At 41.4% G+C, this 13,348-nt stretch overlaps 1 pseudogene; it reads right to left on the bottom strand.

Moving 5' to 3' along the window:
• Nucleotides 1-869: 869 nt before the first annotated feature.
• On the bottom strand, nt 870-8,826 carry LOC147344302 (large ribosomal subunit protein eL39-like; annotated as a pseudogene).
• Between the last annotated feature and the right edge of the window lie 4,522 nt (nt 8,827-13,348).

Here is a 13,348-nt window from a genome sequence, read left to right as displayed (position 1 = left end):
AGCACTAATTTTAAATATGTTGGATTTATTTAATCTTTCCATTTTAAATTGTATCCATATCTTGTTAATTTTTTTGTGGATTTCTATTTACATTTGCTTGTTTTTTCCTTAAGTCTATTGCCTATGTTTCTAGTGAACTTTCAGCCATGTCTAGTCTCCTTTGTGCTGCTCCCAACATGACCTTCCTTTTGTAATGGTGTGCTATTTCTCTCTACTTCTCTCCTGAGGACAGCATTTCAACTCTTTCTGTGGTCTCATCTTCCATGAGCCCTTTCAGCTGTCTGTTTTGAGTTTTTGTTTTATTGAACAATTGCTTTTATATTTTAAATTCCAGGCAATATGCTTATTAAAATGTTCTAAATTTGATCCATGGTAACATTAATCTGCTGAGTCAACTTCTATCTTTTACTTGTTTCTTTCTGTCCCTGTCTTCCTTTTATTCTTTCCTTTTGATATACCCAATTGTAGCTCCATCTGCAAGGTCACTGAACACTTTTATTTTTCCCAGAGACACTGAGTGGTCCCCCAAATGGGTCAAACTTAGTGAACATAGTTTTCTAATAAAAAAGAAGACATTTGTTTTAATGAGGAGGACATAACTCTTCATCAGAGAGTTGCACAACTTCAGGCCAAAAATCACAGCTGAAAGGCAAAAAGGGAAATACATCAATTTCTTTTTTTCCAAATATATGTTTTCATGTATTATTGTGGAACCAAACTAGTGAAGAAGCATAAAGAGAAAGAGAAAAATCATTTTCCTAAGAAAACGTGCAAATTTCCAGATAGTGGTGACATTTTCAGCTTGATATGGTAAGGCATTAGTGAATTGGATACAGCATAAATATGCATGCCATTGAATGTGCAATTCCTCATAGACCCAGCTTGGTTCTTCTTCAATGTCTCTTCTTGGAATGGAACCTGATTTTATTATTAGTTTCATCTGAATCCATCTGAGAATGGGACAATTATGCTTTTGTATCTTGGCCAGGAATCGCTTGATCCTAAAAGTCCTGTAGAAGATGACAAGGAAGAGTCAACTGCACATATCACGATGGGAGAGAAAGGGTGAGAAGGTACCAATTTATAAATTTCTTTTTTTTTGTCTTTCCCTCACTCGCTTTCATTCAGAAGTATAGAACATGGTCTAGCAACTCCTTTTTCTCCAGTTATTTCACATTTGTGTCCCATTCTATAACAGCCTATAAGTCACTTGAGTGCCAGGACAATGCTCTCTTTTGTATCATCTCTGTTATCACAAAGTCTGCCACAGTCTAGACACATAATAATCATTTCAACAGCTCATCAAATGAACACATTGGTGGTAGCATATCTTTCTGAAAGGGTGGCAAGATTTGAAGTTAGATAGGTCTGAGTTTATTCCATCATTTCTCTGCCATTCACTAACTGGATGTCATATATTTTTTGTATTTTATCTTTTATTATTTAAAGTTGTCATTTTTAGTTTACAAATTTATGATAATGGATATTTAAAGTACAATATAAACATATTTGGTCTACCATAGTGGCTGACTTAGAGCAGATATTCACATACATATGATACAAGCACCGTTTTCATGTCAAGTTTAGGAATTACAAAAATGTGTTAAGAATTTCACCACTCGTATTTTGCTCTACTGTAATACAGCTATTACTAACTATGCTATATTAAAAGTAGTCACTTTCAGCTTGGAGAGGATAACAGGGACTGGATTTACGAAAACAAAAAGACTGAGCACAATATTTAAGGCAGTAGTTTTCAAGACACTGGATGCTGGACAGTGAAGACAAATGATCCCTAAGAGACAGGAAACAAGTAAGATGAGCCCCGTGATTGTCCCCGGTTATTGCCTGGAGAGAGTTTCCAGGCATTGTAGGCAGAGGAGACCCCTAGATGGGGCACTGTGGCCTGAATTTAGAAGACAGAGTTGAGAAATCAGGAGGGCCAAGGTGACTAGAGTTCACAGAGCAGAGGGCTAGGTTAGAGAGAACTTCACAGAGAAGGAATTCCAGAAGTTCTAGAGTTCTGTAGGGAACTCTAGAGACCCCTGGCTTCTTCACCTGAGCCCCAATCAGCATGTGTGTAAAGAAACTATTAGAGACCAGGGCAAAAAGTGTTAAAAAAGATTAGAGGTAATACTGTCCAGAGCTCATGCAGAGCCAGGAATAGTTCTCGCTCTTATCAGACAAATGGAAAAACATTGTAATTTATAGGGCAATGGTTAGTGTACTCAGGAGTTTTGCCCTAGTAGCAGGGCAAAATGAGTCCCAGATTAAACATTGCCATGGTCGTACCTAATAAAGATTAATAGCAAGATCCAAAAGGCTCAAACTGATTCCAAGTAATGTCACTGTTATCTCAGAACAAAGCTCAGGAATATTTTAAGCATTATGAAACTATCTGGCACCCAGTAAGGTGAAATTCATAAGGTCAGCACGCAGCCAACCACTGCTAGATATAGGAAGAAGCTGGAAAGTAAAACTCAGAGTGAGGATGAAATCCAATCTATCAAAACCAACTTAGAAGTGACTAGATGAAGGAATTAGCAGTCAAGATCATTAAAACAGTTATTGTAACTGTACTCTACAAGAAGCCAGAGAAAAGATTAATCATGTTATGTCATGATGGAAAAGATATAAAAAGATCTAAATCAAATTTCTAGAGATGAAAACTACAATAAATGAGATGAAAAATACATTGGGCAAGTTAACAGTGGATTTTATACCTCAGAAATAATGATTTGTAAACTGGAAGACATAGGAAAGTATCCAAAATAAAATACAGAGAAGCATTTTAAAGCAAATAAAAAGAGTATGAGCGAGCTGTGTGATAACTTCAAGTGGCAGAAAATACATGTAATTGGATTCTTTGAAATAAGGGGAGAAATGGACAAAAAATATTTGAAGAAATAATGACTAATTTTTTCCAAATTTGATAAAACTGTACATCAACAGATACAAGTTCAATAAATCCCAAGTGCAAATGATATGAAGAAAACAATACCATGGCACATTATAATCACATTTCTCAAAACCAACGACAAAGGGAAAAATCTTAAAAGCAGCCAGAGGATTAACGAAGTGGATAAAGTGGGTATGGAGGGAATGTACCTCGAGACAATACAGACAATAAAGTCAACATCATACTCAATGGTGAAAAGCTGAAAGCCTTTCCTCTAGGATCAGGAACAAGACAAAGGTGCATGCACTCTTTACTTTCATTTGACTCAGGACTGAAAACACTAGCCAGAGCAAGCAGGAAAAAAGAGAACTGTTAGGACTAATTAATTCAGTGAAGTTGTAGGATACAAAATCCACATACAAAAATCTGTTGCATTTTTTGTCACTTATTATGTCCTATCAGAAAGAGAAATTAAGAAAACAATCTCATTTACAATTGCATTAAAAAGAATAAAATACACAGAGATAAATTTAACAAGGATGCGAAAGACTTGTACACTGAAAACTATTAGACAGTGATGAAAGAAACTGAAGACAGAAAAGGAAAGACATTTTGTGCTCATTGAAAGAGTTAATATTATTAAAATGTTCATATCAACCAAAGAAATCTATAGATTCAATGCAATTCCAATGGCATTTTTTTCATAGAAAAATGAAACTCTTCATTTTGTAGATGTGAAACTCAAAAAAATTATTGTACTTTTCTGATCCTGAGCCACACAGTTCATTTGTAGCCAGGTGTGATAAAAACTGGCTTCCGTGGTGGCTCAGTGATAGAGAATTTGTCTGCAATGCAGGGGCCACAGGAGATGTGGTTCGATCCCTGGGTGGGGAAGATTCACTGGAGGAGGGCATGGCAACCCACCCTAGTACCTTTGCCTGGAGAATCGCATGGACAGAGGAGCCTGGCGGGCTACAGTCCATAGGGTTGTACAGAGTTGGACACGACTGAAGAGACTTAGCATGCATGCACTATGGTGAAAATTCCAGATCTCTTTATTTCTTGTCCAGTCCCTGACACAATGTTTAAAAGCTTTGTTCTCCTGAGTCAGATGCACCTGAGTTCAAAATCTGTCTCTAAAACTTGTTAGCTTCGTGATCTGTCATCATTATAATTTCTGTTTTGAGGATTTCTAAACTGAAGTTCGGAGCTGTCGGATTCTTTGAACAGTTCATGAGATTACTGTAATGACCCAAAGAGATCATCTGGCAAAGCCCTTGGCACAGTGCATGGGACACAGTATGTGGCACTTGATAAATGAGGGCTATATCAATATTATGATTATTACTTTATTCTTATCACTCCTGTGGCATTAGCTGCCCCTTTTAAGTTTAATATGCATCAGTGACCTGCCTTTAAAGTTTCTTTCTTGCATTTGCTCCCCAGACACACCCAAGTGCTTGTTTTCTCAGCCTGATTTCCATGTCTGAGCCACACTTATTTCCTTTGTAAAGTCTCCTCTTTGTACCCCCAGCAGTAGTTCCTGAGCTTTTGCACTGCCTGGGGCAGGAGTTGCAAGTTTTGCTCATTAGATGCTAAGTTATTGCCACCAAAAAGTGACAAATGACAGTTTGCAACTTTTTACCACCTTAAAGCTCGTGCATTAAAACAAAAAGGAGCTATAGAGAAGTACTGTTTGTGAGATCACAAGGAACACCCGTCTGCTTCAGGCAGTCTATCTGAGTGGCAGAATTCAGTGAGTTAATGCTTAAGGAAGGAGACGGCTTCAGTTAGCGAAATGGAGTGTTTAGGAACACAGATCTGTCACCATTGCTTGCCATGTCAAACAGTGGATTTGTTACTGGCGAATGTACTGCATTAGCAGAAACACTTGCTCCTATTGAAACCTTACCCAGAGCGGCAATTTTCTTAATACAGATATAGGCTGTCAAATGTTTTCTTCTCACGCTTGGAACCCTTCCAAATAGCTTCCTGACTGTGGGCCATGGCTTTCCTGGGGCCTTATTTCATGGGATGATTTGACAAATGCAGTGTGTTCACCTACAGTTAGAGCCAGAGCGGATGCTCTGAGCTGATCCCTAGGGATTCCCCTATGACACTTGAGGTCCGAGTGTATGTGCTTTTTGTGAAACAGGGAATATAGAGGTAGAAATCTTGGCGCATCAGAGGCAAAGCAGAACAGTGCATTGTGGGAAAATCATCCAGTTAACCACTCGTGTCTTCTCTCTTCCCCCCACCTCAGCTGCTTCAGAGCCAGAGGTCTCCAGAGAATTTTCTCTACATTCTCACCTCTCCTTCACTTCTCTTCCGGCTCCCATTTGGTGACTGTCCCTTCACTCTAACTGTTCTCACAAATGTAATCAATGATCTCCGTGTTACAGATCAAATGAATATTTTTCAGTCTTCTTCTCACTTGACCCATCAGTGGAATTTTCCACTATTGACCGATTCCTGCTGCTCTTGGTTTTCATGACTTACACTGCCCTAAGTTTTTCTTTTATCTCTCTTCTTAGTCTTTTTTTGGACTCCCTTCCAGGTTTCATCTTCCTCTAATCTCAGCTGTAAATAGCTAGTTGCCCTTTGAGGGCCAGCCCTGGGTGCTCTTTTTCACTCACACTTTGCCCTGGCCCTGAAGGATGTCACTGCATCTGTGTCTTCCTCTCCCATCCTTATGTGGTGACTCACACACCTCCCCTCTGCGCTGTGGACTCTTCATCTGCTGTCCCTCCCGATATCTCCTCAAGTCCTCTCAAAGGTACTGCAAACCCCAAACGTCCAGGTCCAAGTGTTCACTCTTCTTCCCTAAACATGGGCCCCCTCCAGCTCCACTATCTGTTCTGTATCTGATGAGTCAAAGACTTAGACATTATTTTCAACAGCTCTCTCTCCTTGCGTTCCACATACAGGTCATCAGCATGTCTTTTTATAATCTCTTAATTATTCAAATAGTCTCTAGCCCTGGCACAGGAATAGTGTACAGAAGCATTCAATAAACATCTGAGGAAAGAATGAATCTTCACAATGGCACCTGCTCCAGGCTACTGTGGTCTCTGGCCAGAACAGCTATCAGAGCTTCCCAATAACAGCCTCACTTATCTATATTTTCTCAATAAACAGTGTTCCATACCACAAACAAAGGGATCCATCCAAGAAAGCAAATCTTACTACATCATCTTTTTTGCCCAGATTAAAATATGTTAATGGTTTCTTATTGCTTCTAGGATGAAATTAAAAAAATGTATAACGTGACTTATAAGGGTCTCTGTAGTTTTTCTACTGCTTCTCCAGCATTATCTCATCCCAGAAGCCACCCTCTTTCTTTGTTTCAAGCACACCAACCACACCACTCTGCTAACACCCCTTCCACCTGCCATGACCCCTTCACCATAGGAACTTCTACCTGACTTCTTTTCTTTCTCCTTCCTAATGATTTCTTAGTTAACTGGTACTCATCCTCACATGTCAATTATGTCATCAGGGTCACCCACCTCACACTCCCATGACACCATTTACCTTTGAAAGTAAATATTTCATTAAAAATGTGTATAACTACTTGATTAATATCTGTCTTTTCTAAGAGTATAAGCTCCATGATGACAGGAACAGTATCTACCTATGTTCTTGGTGTATTCTTGGAACCCATCACAGCTGGTGCACAGTACTATTGGGTTGGCCAAAAAGTTTGTTCGGGTATTTACTGTAACACCTTAGCTTTGAGAAACACTTGAAGGAACTTTTTGGCCAACCCAATATTTATTAGATACACTAAACAGCTGCGAACCAGAAGGCCTGGGGTTAGGACCTGCACCTGCCTTGCCTTGGATTAATGCATAGCCTTGGAGATAAAGGACTTGCATGGATCCCAGGTGGCACTAGTGGCAAAGAACCTGCCTGCCAATGCAAGAGACTCAGGTTTGATCCCTGGGTCAGGAAGATCCTCTGGAGGAGGGCATGGCAACCCACTTTAGCTTTCTTACCTGGAGAATCCCATGGGCAGAAGAGCCTGGCAGGCTACAATCCACAGGGGTTGCAAAGAGTTGGGCACGACAGAAGCTACTTAACACGTGGATCAAAGAAATTCTGTCCTTTGTTACTGAAATTTATTTGTTCAAGGTAAAAGTCCTGCCCTGGCAGATCAGGTCCATTCATTGATCAATCCTTTAAATGGAGGTATCAGTTATAAGGAGCCCGGGCCCAGGCAATTGGCAGCACTGAATTACCTCAATCTAATTTCCAAAATCCCTTCCATCAGCAGTAGTAAATGCCCTGGGGTGTAAATTTTACCTGATTGAGCTTTGTATTGAGAACTTGTTTGTCTAGAGGAAACAGCCTGTGTTCTTTTGGGGGCTGCAGAGATACAGGAAGTGCATGGCTGGTCACACTCTGGGATGCTCCAAGCTTGCCCTGGCTGCTCCATGGACTGAGGCACTACTGAAGTCTGCTGCCTCCTGTTGAATCCTTTACTTTTGCACTCACTTCCAGAACCAGTGGGCCCAGAATTTAATATAATTGGAGGCTATTAACCATTATAATGCATTTTCACATGCTTTGTCACATTTTTAGCTTTATGACAACTCTGATTTATAGGCATTGTTTTTATTCTCATTTTTTATATTAAGAAACAAGTTAGAGAAGCCAAATGACTTCTTCTCTTATTTTTTTTGACCCCTCTAGTAACCCTAATCCCAAACTTAGCTTTTTTTCTCTCCAATGCTCATGGTTTTCTACTACTTTATTTAAATTATATGTGCTATGTTTTTACATTGTTAGGGATTAAATTGTGTCCTTCTAAAATCCATATGTTGAAGCTATAATCCCTAATGTTACTGTATTTGGAGATAAGGTCTATAAGGAGGTGATTAAGGTTAACTGCAGTTTTAAGAGCAGGATTTGAATCCAATAAGGTTGGTGTCCTTCTAGGAGGAAGGGAAACCAGAGGTCTCTCTCTCCCCATGCAGGCTCAGAGAAAAGGCTGTATTAGAATACAGCAAGAAGGTGGCCATCTTCAAGTCAAAGAGACCTCACCAGTACCAACACTGATGGCACCTTGAGCTCATAGTCTCCAGGAGTGTGAGGAAATAAAGATCTGTAGTTTAAGTCACACAGTATGTGGTATTTTATTATGGCAGCCCCAGCTGACTCAGATACAAGTCAAGTCAGACTACTGCACAAGAAGGTCAAGTTGGTGTAAAGCTGGTGATGAGTGGACACAAACGCCCCATGTTTTAGGAGAGATTACCCCAGACAGTGATCACAGAACATGGACTTGCCTCTCATTTCCTGACAGAGATGGTTTATTCATTACTGGGTGCAGTGGCTCTGGGCTCACAGGAGTTAACTGAATCCAGGATGCAGTCAGGTTTCTGGACCACTAAAATTCCCCGTGCTCTGTATCCCCCTCCCTGGCCCCATCCAGCACTGGCGGTCCTAAATAAAATATGAGACAATTAAACGGGAGTGAATCATAATAAAGTAGTAAAGCTAAAATCTGCTATTTAAAAATCATAGTATTAACTGAAAGCAATCTTTCCTTGGAAATGCAATAGAACGATCTTTTGACTCCTCATCTGCATGAACAGAGATTAGATGATGGGTTGTCAGCCGTGTATCTGAGCAGCAGGAGGCGGGGCCGTGACAGCGGCTCTGACATCCGTGGCCTTCTCCTCTTTCACTCCGCTAGCAGGAGCACCTTGTCTTTCCAGACAGTGGCCTGATCTGAAGCTTGTGCAGTCTCTGATGAGCAACATCCTCCATCATTTCCAGGAAATGGCAGTCAAATAGAGAAAATAAATCTTGAGAAGACTCGGAGAGCACACCCGTGGGCGAGTGGAAGGCCTTTCCTGGCTTCGGGGCTGCTTTGGGTTGTGTTTGCCGTGTTCGCCAATTTCACCTCTGTCAAGCGCCATCACAGGTGAAACAGCAGCTATAAAAGACTGACTCCCTGGGAGGAACTGAAAGGCAATCACTCCCGGGCTACACATTAGCCTCACATCACAAAGGCCTGTGAGTAGAATAATGCTTATAGATCTGTGGGGCTTCCTGGGTGGCTCAGACAGTGAAGAATCTGCCTGTAAGACCTGGGGTTTGATCCTTGGGTTGGGAAAATCCCCTGGAGAAGGAAATGGCAACTCACTCCAGTATTCTTGCCTGGAGAATTCCATGGACAGAGGAGCCTGGGGGGCTACAGTCCACGGAGTCCCAAAAAGTCGGACAGGACTAAGCGCTCAAGACTTTGACCTTCACTACAGATCTACAGGACTTTTCTTAGAGATGAAACCTGATTGAGTCACAGGTGGCACTATCATTCCCCCTATTCTCTCCAGCTTTTCAGAGGATAATCACCAGCATTCTTATGAAATCAAGGGTGCTTAAATATTAAAAAAAATTTGTTTATTTTTTAGAACAGCTTTCAGTTCAGTTCAATTAAGTCATTCAGTTGTGTCCGACTCTTTGCGACCCCATGGACTGTAGTACGCCAGGCTTCCCTGTCCATCACCAACTCCCGGAGCTTACTCAGACTCATGTCCATTGAGTCAGTGATGCCATCCAACCATCTCATCCTTCACCTCCCGCGTTCAATCATTCCCAGCATCAGAGTCTTTTCAAATGAGTCAGTTCTTCACATCAGGTGGCCAAAGGATTAGAGTTTCAGCTTCGGCATCAGTCCTTCCAATAAATATTCAAGACTGATTTCCTTTAGGAAGGACTAATTGTATCTCCTTGCTATGCAAGGGACTCTCAAAAGTCTTCTCTAACACCACAGTTCAAAAACATCAACTCTTTGGTGCTCAGCTTTCTTTATAGTCCAACTATCACATCGATACATGACTACTGGAAAAACCAAAGCTTCGACTAGACAGACCTTTGTTGGCAATGTAATGTCTCTGCTTTTTAATATGCTGTCTAGGTTTTTCATAGCATTTCTTCCAAGGGGCAAGCGTCTTTTCATTTCATGGCTGCAGTCACCATCTGCAGTGGTTTTGGAGCCCCCCAAAATCCTGTACTGTACAGGATTGATCCCTGTCTCCTGTACAATGTCATGAACCTCAGTCCATAGTTCATTAGGCACTCTATCAGATCTAGTCCCTTAAATCTATTTCTCACTTCCACTGTATAATCATAAGGGATTTAATTTAGGTCATACCTGAATGGTCTAGTGGTTTTCCCTACTTTCTTCAATTTAAGTCTGAATTTGGCAATAAGGAGTTCATGATCTGAGCCACAATCAGTTCCCGGTCTTGTTTTTGCTGACTGTATAGAGCTTCTCCATCTTTGGCTGCAAAGAATATAATCAATCTGATTTTGGTGTTGACCATCTGGTGATGTCCATGTGTAGAGTCTTCTCTTGTGTTGTTGGAAGAGGGTGTTTGCTATGACCAGTGTGTTCTCTTGGCAAAACTCTATTAGTCTATTTAGCTTCCTAAAATACTGCTGTTGAAATGGGATCTGGCAGCCTCATTCACTTGGTGTGTGTGTTAGTCACTTAGTCATGTCCGACTCTCTGTGACCCCATGGACTGCATTCATTTTAAATAAGACAAACAGAATCATGTTCTTTTTCCTGGTTGTGCTGAATTACAGAATTAGATTACTCTTATGCTAAATCCCATATCACTTGGAAAATTAATACAAGACTGATTTATGCTCTTTTTTCACTCTATCTTGGAGCATTAAAAAAAATAAAGTTTGCATGTCCTCTTTAGACTTTTCTAAGCAGATCAATATTGTTCATTTGTACAGCTCAAGGATGGGCTTCCCAGGTGGCTCAGTAGTAAGGAATCTGCCTGCCAATGTAGCGGACATGGGTTTGATCGCTGGGTTGGAAAGATCCCCTGGAGAAGGAAATGGCAACCCACTCCAGTATTCTTGCCTGGGAAATCCCATGGACAGAGAAGCCTGACAGGGCTACAGTCCATGGGGTCACAAAAGAGTTGGACATGACTTAGCGACTAAACAATAACAACAACTGCTCAGGGATGCCAGTAGATGGCAAGGTACTGCTGCAGGCAGGTGTGTGTAGATACATAGGTTTAGCCTATAAAGAATTTGCTTGGAATTCTCAGTGGATGATGCCCATGGCAACTGGAGGCATGTCCTATAAGTGAGCATCTCCTGGTGGCTGTACTAGATCAAGGCCAAACATTCCACCCAGCTGAAGGCACAAAAAGCTCCTGTCCCAGGTGTGGGTGTGAGAATCCTGTTTGGTTCTAGCTTTACACCCAAACTAATCCAGTAAGTCCATGTATGTGTGGACTGGGCATACTGAACCTTGTTCATTTTTTTTTTTTAATTCTTCCCCAACTTTCATTTTTCCTTCTTTTAGTTAAGAATACCTCCATTTACCTCTAAAGATCCCAAGCAGCCCTACTCTCAGTGCTTGTGTTTAGGATGAAGCTGACCTTACCTCCAGCTCCAGAGGTGGACATATGACCTCAGACCTAAGCCAATCAGCTCACTCCATTCTCTTGGCCACAAAAAAAAGTGGATGCAGAGATAGACATGGAACCAGCCTGAACCAATGAGAACTAATCTTAGGACTGACAGAGGTGACCAGGAGAGAGACAAGCTCTTTCTTTTCTCCTGGAATAAACAGATGCTGCCTGGAACTCTTACCAGCCATGACAAAATGATAAAGGGGCCAACATGGAGAAGAGAATGCAAGGATGTCACTGGGCCCTAGAGTCAAGGCATGCTGCTGCTGCTGCTAAGTCGCTTCAGTCGTGTCCGACTGTGTGCGACCCCATAGATGGCAGCCCACCAGGCTCCCCCATCCCTGGAATTCTCCAGGCAAGAACACTGGAGTGGGTTGCCATTTCCTTCTCCAATGCATAAAAGTGAAAAGTGAAAATGAAGTCTCTCAGTTGGGTCCAACTCTTAGTGACCCCATGGACTGCAGCCTACCAGGCTGCTCCTCCATCCATGGGATTTTCCAGGCAAGAGTACTGGAGTGGGGTGCCATTGCCTTCTCTGAGAGTCAAGGCATATGGAGAGATAAATGTTACCCTTGAAGTTTTTATTTTCATAAGAAAATAAAGTCTTATTATGCTTAAGTCATTTATGGCTGGGTTGCAAGCTGAGTTCTTCCAAGTCAAAAGCATTTGCTTCTTTTGACATTAATCAACATTTGAGAAATACACTCTTTTCAGTGGCTCATTATAATTCCGCATTAGTTCTAAGCTCTTTCCGCCTCTCTCAGATTCTTCTCCAGCTAATGTGTTATTAATAAACACATAGAGACACAAGGAAAGTTGCCCATTTAAAGAGCCTCACAGTTAAATCTCATCATATTAAATCAGGGTGTACTCTTTTAATTTATTAACCACACTGTAACGCAGCAGGTTTCTCGTGTAACAGGTAAACAACATTGTTCTAAATATCACTGAAGTGCTCACTTGAAGACAGTTAATTTTGTGTTATGGGCGTTTCATTTCAATAAAAAGGTCTGTGAGGTCAGTGCTCCTGGGTCATTTCCAGCACCCACCACTTCCAGGGATGGAAAGCTTTGGGTGTCGCTCCACCTCCTGCACTAGTCAGCTGGGCTGTTTTCCTCTTCAATCCATTCCCTTTGCTTTCCACAGTTTGGGGATGCCTAACAGTTTCTCATCCATGGGGGCTCCCTTTTTCTTATATTTAGAATTGTAATTTTCTTAAATATAATTTCAGGAATGGTAAGGGACTTGGACTAAAAGAAAGAGGCTATAGCTTATCTTTTGTTTATGTAATCTCAAATGCCATCCTCGAATGGCTCCATCTCTTTTAGCTCAAACACCTTTTAAGAAGGTGATTTACTCAGCATTTGCTTCTAAAAGGCTTAACTGCTTTCTCATAAAGTGCCTCATGTATAACTGTCTTTGGCAATTCCCCACCCTATCCGATCCCCCCGCCCCGCCCCCATCCGCTCCCCCCGCCCCGCCCCCATCCGCTCCCCCCGCCCCTCCCCCCGACCCTCCGCCGCCGCCGCCCCACTAGAAAGAGGCTCTCGTCTTTTTATTAAGCCCCAACATCCTGATTTATCCTGGCTGGATGAATCACAAGCTGAATCAAGACTGCCAGGAGAAATACCAACAACCTCAGATATGCTGATGATACCACTCTAATGATAGAAAGTGAAGAGGAACTAAAGAGCCTCTTGATGAGGGTGAAAAGAGGAGAGTGAAAAAGCTGGTTTAAAACTCAACATTCAAAAAACTAAGATCATGGCATCTGGTTCCATCACTTCATGGCAGATATAAGGGGGAAAGTGAAAACAATGACAGATTTTGTTTTCTTGGGCTCCAAAATCACTGTGGATGGGAACTATAGCCATGAAATTAAAAGACACTTTCTTCTTAGTAGAAAAGCTATGACAAACTTAGACAGTGTAATAAAAAGCAGAGACATTACTTTGCCTACAAAGATCCTTATAGTCAAAGCTATGGTTTTACAAGTA

This window comes from Bos grunniens, chromosome 26 (genome assembly GCF_055505025.1).
Source record: "Bos grunniens cultivar Pamir isolate PY7600 chromosome 26, Bosgru_T2T1.0, whole genome shotgun sequence".
Lineage (NCBI taxonomy): Eukaryota > Metazoa > Chordata > Mammalia > Artiodactyla > Bovidae > Bos > Bos grunniens.
This window is presented reverse-complemented; position numbering and strand designations above follow the sequence as displayed.